Genomic DNA, 8591 nt, shown 5'->3' with positions numbered 1-8591 from the left:
CAACGACACCGACTTGTTTGAGGTGCCCTTCATGCCCGTCGCCGCCCGTGGTGGTTGAGACCAGTCCGTGGAACGGTGTGATGCACTTGGCCCTAACTTCCCTCCGACGCCCTCATTTGCCTACCGTAAAGTGGGTGCGTGCAGAAGGGCGCCCTCGAGGGGCTCTTGGGGAAATTACAAGTGAGAATCCAAGTATTACTCCCTGGAAGAGGGAAAAGGAGATTCGTGTCAACAAACCTTGGTCCCCAGCGCCCCCTGGTTATCCAGGGAAGGACCAAAATATAGGGAAGGACCAAGCAAGGCCAGCCATACTGGAATGGGCCTTCTAAGGGCAGCTGGGGGACTGTACCCAAGGGATTTGCGTTTGTCACAGCTGGAAAATGAGGCAGTGGGAGGGCCCTTCTGCCAGCCTGGCTCCTCTCCCGTGCAGCCTGGTTTCAGAGAATGTGCAGCATTTTGGAGCTGGGGGTGCTGCGTTCATCAGAGACACTCTTGTCCTGAGATTGCAGGAATGACGTGGCCAGAAGATGGCCTTGTACTCAGGTGCCAAGGAGTGTGGCACCAGCAGCCTCAAGGCCTCATGTGGCCTTCCAGATCCCCAAGTGTAGCCCCTTGACCAAATCCAGACTTACAAAACAAATTCCTTTATTAAAAAGATTCTTTATGTAAAATTTTGATTCAGTCAAAAGGCCACAGGTTCCCTACCTGAGAGTCCAGGATGGCCGTGGAAGGAACCCCCTCCAGTGCCCCCCAGCCAGGACTGGTTTGGGACTGCCTGGTCTGGGCCTCCGGGACACAGATGCAAGGCTCCACCTGTACCTTTTCCTTCTGACTCCACTGTGATGTCAGGAAACAGTCAGCTTCTAGGCTTGGTTTTAAAGAGCCTGTGGTGTGGCCTCCAGGTCCTCCGTTCAAACCAGCACACAGGGCATTCAGAGCTCTCTCAGGCCTGAGGGCTTTTACCTGTACCATTCTTCTGCCCGGAGTGCCTTGTCTGTCTTCAGGATCTCACTCAAAGTCTCTCCCATTGGAAAACCCTTTAAGCCTCCAGGCATAGATGTCACTTCTTCCTCTGGGGTCCTGCAGCTCTGTATCTGTCCCTTCCTTTTAGCCAACAAAGAGCCAGGCACAGAATACACACTGGTCCTCAGGTTCAGATCCTTCAACTGCAGGCCATCCACTTGCCCTCCCCATCCCAGCAAGTACTGGTGCCTTTGGGATCCCTTTCTCCAAATCCCAGCTAGGCCAGAGATCCACAGCCCCAGCCCCACAAAGGGGCTGGGCCACAGAGTGGGTTCAGCATGTTTGATGCACAGTGACAGAGAGCACAGCCTTGTAGCCTGAAGACCCTTCCCTTCTCTTCCTGGCTGTGTGACCTTAGGCAGCTTATACAACCTATCTGAGCCCACCTCCCAGGGCTGTTTGTAGGATCCAATGAAGGAAGGCAGGGACAGTGTTAGCATGTGGGCACAGCTCCCCACACAGCTGTCATTCTCACTAGGTCATTATTACAGACTTCCCTTGTGCCAGAAGCCTGGGTTTCAAGGCTGTGTGTCAGGTGGGTGGGCAGGCAAGCGATGAGCTCAGAAGCAGCCACAGCCCCTGGCTTACTCAAGCTGAGGAGGTACCAGAAGTGGCTGGTTCTGGCTTTCCCCTCACCACCCCCAGGTTTCATCCAAATCTGAAGCCACAGGGCCTTTCCAGGCCCATTCAGGGCCTCTTATCTTGGGAGATAAAGACCTAAAGGCCCCCTCAGGGATGGGATGGTAAATCTACTCAGCTGGCTTCTGTGTGACCTTGGCAACCGTCACCCTCTCTGCACCAGCCTTGAGGAGTGCTGGATGGGGGCAGACATGGGGAGGGTGCATCTGAACCGCACAGGAATGGGTCCTACTATCTTCCTCCCCAATATGTGACCCATGGTGGGGGTGAGAAATTACAGGAACCCTGTGTCTCTTCCTGGGGTTCTAGGGTTATTAATTTTCTTTGATACATTGGGAAATTGAATCCAGAGATCAGAAGACTCTCACCCAGGGCCACACAGGAAGTAACCAGAACAGGGCAGGCAAAGCCAATCTGCCACAGCCTCCATTTCCTGGTGGCTTCCAGCTGGTAATGGCTGTCCCCTCCTCCACCCACCTCCTCCTAGCACCAGCTGTGTGCCTGGACTTGGATAAGACTCGTCAGCTTATGAGACCCACATAGGAATCCATAAGACTGAGCAGGGATCAAAGCTCAGAGAGCTGGCCGTGCTTGCCCCAGGTCCCCATCACAAGGGATACAGTGAGATTCTGTCCCCTTAGCCCTGATCTGTCTCCTGTACCAATTGCCTCCCCAGTCTGGGGAGTTGGGGGTCCAGGGAGCCTGAAACGAGGCCATCTGGCCTGACAGACACCCCCTGTCTATAGGCAGCTGAGGAGGGGGTGCACCTCTCCTGCCAGGTAGTGACTACCAGGCCTGTCTGGGCCCATGGCTCCTTGCCAGGCCCAGATGAAAGTGTGAGGTCATCAGGCCATCCCAGCTCCCTGTCTGATCTCACTGCTGTGACTCTGCCCTGCCTTACACCAACCCCTTCCTGGAAGACCCCAGCATTGGTCTGGCTTGTGCTGTCCCCACTGCCTGCATACCCCCTAGAGGCCTCCCACCTGAGTCACCGCTGACATCACCACACAGCACACTGTACAAAGCCTCCCCTTCTTCCCAAGCTCCCACATTTCCTCTGCGAAAGGCCCAGGAGCCAGGCTGAGAGATGGAGGAACTTTCTCTCTCTCTTTTTTTTTTTTTTTTTGGAGACAGAGTCTCACTATGTCGCCCTCAGTAGAATGCTGTGGTGTCACAGCTTACAGCAACCTCAAACTCTTGGACAATTCTCTTGCCTCAGCCTCCCAAGCAGCTAGAAGTACAGGTGCCCGCCACAACACCCAGCTATTTTTTTGTTGTAGTTGTCATTGTTGTTTAGCTGGCCCAGGCTGGGTCGAACCCACCAGCCTGAGTCTATGTGGCCAGTGCCCTACCGACTGAGCTACAGGTGCTGCCAGGGGCCGGGGGGACTTTTTCTACTCAGGCCTTAAGGTCAGTCCCCCGAACCTGCTTTTGGGGACTCTTTGGCTCTAAGATTGAGGCCAAGAACTCAGACTGACCTGGGTTCAAATCTCAAATCTTCCCTTGCTAGATGGGTGACCTTGGAAAAAAACACTTCAATTCATCCATCTGAAAGTGAAGGGTGATAATAAGCTGCATCTTATGAAAATTTCATATGGGATCATATGTGCAGGGATAGTTGTTAAGAATGTAGGAAGCAGGTGGACCTAGAATCAAATGACTGTATGACCTTGAGCAAGCCACTTCCCCTTCCTAAACCTCAGGCTCCTCATCTGTAAAACAGGAGTAACAATGGTGTCTTCCTGCTGGGTGATTCCCCCAGGCAAGTTTCAACTTGCTGGGCTTATCAGTGTTGTTTCATTTGTTTCTGACCATGTGGATCTTACATTTCTTGACTTTTGTGTATCTCAAAACTTTCGTAATGACCCACATGCTTCAGGAAATGCAGTGTGCTGCTGTCAGCCCTTGAAGACTTTATCTTGTCCCCTTATGCTCCAGAGGAATCTCCCCAAGGCTGGGAGCAGTTTGGGAAGAGTGGACCCCATAAGGCAAACTTCCCTGACCTCCCCATTTCTAATTCAGCACATATTTATTGAGTATGTGATCTGGAACAGGGGAGAAGTGTTGAAGCCGGTCTCACCAGAGAGAAAGGGAGGGGAGCATTGGACAGTGCTGACCCTGAGGTCAGACATACCTGGGTTCGAGCCCCCACCTTTGCAGATCAAGTACCTGACCTCTCACAGTCTGAAGTCCCTCACTCAAAGGGGTATTGTGATAAGGATTAAGTGAGAACAAGAATGCAATTAGGTGCGATCAATGATAGTAATGGCTGCCACTGATGAGGTCTTTCTTCTCGATTCTCACCAGGGCTATGTAACCACGATGATAACACTCTTGATCCATAAGGAAAATGGGACTCAAAGAAAAAGGAAAGGGAGGTTGGCCTTGTCCCCAGAATTAGAACCCTCAGCCACTGGCCTGTCCATAGGAGAGGTAAGATATGGCCAACCCAGAGGATGTGGATAAGTATTTGGGGGAGAGTTAGATCTTGTATCTTGGATAGAGCTGGGGATACTTCCTGGGCAGGTAAGATTTGGGATGGGCATAGTGAATCAAGTAGAAATGCAAAGATGGAAAGAGGGTGAAAGAGCCCCAGCTTGTACAGAGGCATGGGGCAAGAAAACCCACCCTGGATCCAGGGGCTGGTTGGCCCTGTGGTTTGGGGGCTAAAACTTTGGACACCCAGACCAGTTTTAGTGGGATGAGGCAGAAAAGAGAGCTCAGGGTCAGATCCTGAGCAGGCCCAATGCCAGGATGGGCATTGAGGCTTGGGGAGACACTTTACCCTGAGGCCTGGCTAGGTCCTCACCACAGACTTGCATCTGAAGCCTGGTTTTTATAGGAAGGCAGCTCTGCCCAGAAGCCTCCCAAATCTCAGCACAATTCTTATCTAGTGTGGCATTCATTGTTTGATGTGCCAAAGCAAAACTAGGTGAGTGAAGCAAGCCAGGGTGGCTGCTTGCATGAGAGGGCCAAGTGACCCAGAGCAGTAAGTAGAGGAGCCACTTGTGGAGATCTGGCCCATGGCATGAAGATGGCACAATTCTCATGACACCCTACACATACACGCGCCCACACACACACACACAGGCACACACTACTCCTTACCAGGCCACAAGGAAGCCACACTCTGGAAGCCGAAGTCAGTAAGAGAGGACAGAGCCTGGCCAGTGGCCTTCCTGTGCTAGGCAACAGGCCATATTTTATGTCAGTTGTACTACCCTGTTTCCCCGAAAATAAGACATCCTCCAAAAATAAGACCTACTTACAGGAAAGATAAGACGTCCCCTGAAAATAAGACCCAGAGCATCTTTGGGAGCACACCTTAAAATAAGACACTGTCTTATTTTCGGGGAAACGGGGTACAGAGATTTTCAGAAGTTGTGAAGTAGGATTTTTTTTCCTTCTTAGAGGCCTTTGATAAATGTGGCCTCTGACACTAAGGAAGGTTAAAACATGGTGTGTCCTTGGTCACATGCTAGTGAGCAACAGAACCAGACCCCAGACTGGCCAACCCTTGCCTGTATTACCTCTGGCCTGGCACTTCTCCATAAAGAGCTGCAGGGAATGTGCTGGATAAGTATTTGGGGGAGGGTTAGATCTTATATCTTGGATGAAAAGTCCTAGCTCTGCCTGTGACTCAAGGTGGGAGGCCCCTAGGAGGTTGTGCAGGCAGTGGAGATACCCTATCTTGAATAGATACAAGATCTAACCCTCCCCCAAATACTTATCCACATCCTCTGGCTTGGCCAGATCTTGTTGGCACCTGGATCAACCAAACCTCAGAGGTTCCAGGGTGGGCTGGCCCCTGACTCACCCCCACACCCAGAGCCTGCCCCAGGTAGTGGCTTTAGCTTCTGACCACCTCCTGCCTGCCAGAACCCAGCTTTGCCCGTCTTGGGTGGATTCCCAGGTCAGGATTCCCAGTAGCTGGGTGGGACGGCCAAGGTTTTTAGGCAAGGAGATATCCCAGGCACACCTCTGCCCCAGAATGTTGGCCTGAAATTCTAGCAGAAATCCCAGCTTTGCCTGCCTGCTGGGCACCAAGTTATCCTGATGATATAGGCAGCAGGCACTTATTTTTAGATGACATTTAATTCTAGAATGATGTACTATACTCCTGCATGGCCCAGCCTCCTGGTGGCTCACCCCTTCCCAGAGGGGAAAGGCGGCCTCCTGACGGGGCCCTGGGTGCGCCTTGAAAAACATGAGTTCTAGGCAACAGTGTGGGTGTGACTCTGAACAAAATCCCAGCTGCATGTCTTGGCTGGTGGTGGTAGTGGGATGGAGAATAAAGTTGGGGTTCCAGCCTCTCCAAGTACAGGGGCCTTGACCTCAGAGAGCAAAGTATATAGACATCCTACATTTCTAAGACCCGAGCCTGGCTAAGGACCTCTGACCAGCTACTTCTCCTCCCTAGACCCTCAGTTTCCTCATCTGAGCATAGGCCAGGGGCCCTGCCATCTGTTTCATTGTATTCAGAAAGATTATCTCAAGTCTTCATTGTTAAAGCAATTTAAAGATGGTATCAGGCAGAAAAAGGGGCCTAGATAACCCTCCCCACCCCCCCAATTAGGAGGGAAGTCTAGGCAAAAGTACAGACTTTATCTGGTGCGTTCCATTTCTCCCCAATTTTTGGCACAGACCATGTGCACAGGCCTGTGCTCAGCCAGAAGTTGGGATTCTGGAGAAGACCATGTCTCATTGAGCTCACCATCTCCTGAGGAAATAACCAACAATGTTAAGGACAAGTGTAACATGCCATTCAAACAGCACGGACGCATGAAAGTCTGGTTGAGTTGATGTTTGGGTGAAAGGATGGATAAATGTTAAATCAGTGTTTTTCATCTCATGGCACCCCCTAAATTTCTGTGGCACACTTAAATTATGTTCATTAAAAAAAAGAGCAAAGAAAAGAATATACTTACTGTGCTTTGAGCTTCTTTTGAAAATAATTTAATGAATGATCTTCTAAAAATTTTCACGGCACAGCTAAGATACTCTCACAGCACACCGGTTGAAAATCACTGGAATGAGGGATGGATTGGTAGAAGGAAGAATAGAGGTAAGGAAAGATAGGTGGGAAAATGAGTAAATGGAGGATGGATGGATGGATGGATGGATGGATGGATGGATGGATGGATGGATGGATGGATGGATACAATGGAAGTTGGAACGATGGGTAGAATGTATGGATGGTGAGTAAGTGGATAGATGGGAGGATGGTTGGACAGATATGGTATAGGCTGTTGGTCCCATAGCAGATGAGTATAAATAAGGGAAAAGTCCTAGCCCTGCCTTATGTTCATTGTGTGACACTGAGTAAGTTACTTCCTCCGGGACTTCCTCTGTCAGTAAGGAATCAGGAACCTAGCCTGCCTCCCCAGGTCCATTTTGGGGATCTAGTGAAACAAGAATGGACTGTCCATGCCTACTAATGCATGGGCAGTGTGCTATGTTTCTGCTGTGGGAACAAGGCTCCCCTTGGACATGGGTAAGAGGCCTCTGCTCCTGGGCTCCCCACTTTCAAAGGCTGCCTAGGGCTCTCTGCCTGTGAGAACAAGGAGGTGCCCCTAGTAGAAGAGTTGCTGTGGAAGGGCTCCCCAAAGGCAGGAGAGTTGGGAAAGCACATTGGAAGCCACAGGGCTTGGAGCTGGGTCACTGGAGTCCCACAGGTCTGCTTTCTAACTGTGGCTCTATCTGACATTGGGCCAGTCACCCTCTCTGAGCCTCTGTTTCCTCATTTATAAAGTAGGAACCAATTACAGCACCTATCTCATGGTGTGTTGTGACAATTAATGAAGCTAATGTATGTAAAACTCTTGGCATATTAGGTACTCAGTAAACACCTCCAAAAGGCTAAGTGAGGAACAAGGCCCTTAGTACTTTTGAGGTAACGCAAAAACTTGGAGTCCAGAGATTTCCATCCTAGATTCTGAGTTCCTGAGTCAGTTTTCTCATTTCAGAAAGTCTAGTGGGATTCGCATGGCCTCCTGATGAGGTTGTCTTGGCTGAACAATGTCTGCTCTGGGCTGAAATTCCAGCAGTTCCATAGGCCTCACTGACCCTGTTCTCATTACCTTAGATTATAACAAACAGGGCACATGAATTATTCTTTTAAGAGTGAAGTTTATGTGGGAGATTTAAATCTTTCCAAAGGGGCTGAGTGTGGAGGGAGGAGGAGGACCAACACGGGGGTGTCCTCTGAGGGGAGCCACAGAAACCAGGGGAGCTGGTCCCACAGGCTGAGAGTGTCCTTGCGGAGACCCAGTGTGGGGACAATGCCGTGGGCGATGGCAGGCCCTGCTGGCTCAGGGTGAGCAGTGGCTGATGGCAGAAGGCCCAGACCACCCACCAGAAAGAGGCCCTGAGGCTAAGTAGCCCCAGGCCCTAGTCGAGGTAGCCCCCACCCACAGCCTTTGGGACAAGTGGTGATGGGAATGTCTGAACCTCCTGAGTCCCTAAGCCCCAGCCCAGGCTGGCTCTGAGGCCAAGCCCTCCCCACCCGCCAGCCCCTGCAAGCTCCCGACATTCCTCTGCCCTCCCCCACCAGCCAGCCCCTCTTCCCAGCTACTTGCTCTGCTAGGCCACCTGCACACTATGTGCTGGCAATCAAGACACACTGTCCCTTCCATTGGGGCTGCAAACAGAACTTCCTAAAACCTGGTGGGGCCAGGCCACATGGGGAAATGACAAGTGTTCCAGAGGTGAAAGGGTGGACGGCCCCAAGCTGGGGAAAAGAGAAATAGCCGCAGGGTGTGCTATGCCTCTGTTGGAGAGTTCTAAACTCAGGTCAGCAAACTCTGATTGCTACAGGCAGGAGGCACGGAGAGTGTCTCTCCCACAGTCAGTAGGAAAGTAGACACCTGAGGCCAGACAAGGGCTGGAACTAGGCCAAGGCCACCTAGCAGAGCACAGCTGGGAAAAAC

The 8591-nt window shown here is 51.3% G+C and overlaps 1 long non-coding RNA gene across 1 annotated transcript; it reads left to right on the top strand.

Annotated features, from left to right (window-relative positions):
- LOC128575585 (uncharacterized) lies at nucleotides 1-6568 on the top strand. Its single transcript, XR_008377037.1, has 3 exons — nucleotides 1-134; nucleotides 3970-4095; nucleotides 6307-6568. It is a non-coding gene; the product is annotated as an uncharacterized LOC128575585 (long non-coding RNA).
- Nucleotides 6569-8591: the final 2023 nt, after the last annotated feature.

This window comes from Nycticebus coucang, chromosome 22 (genome assembly GCF_027406575.1).
Source record: "Nycticebus coucang isolate mNycCou1 chromosome 22, mNycCou1.pri, whole genome shotgun sequence".
In the NCBI taxonomy this organism is placed as follows: domain Eukaryota; kingdom Metazoa; phylum Chordata; class Mammalia; order Primates; family Lorisidae; genus Nycticebus; species Nycticebus coucang.
The sequence above is the reverse complement of the archived record's forward strand: the minus strand, read 5'-3'. Positions and strand labels throughout refer to the sequence as shown.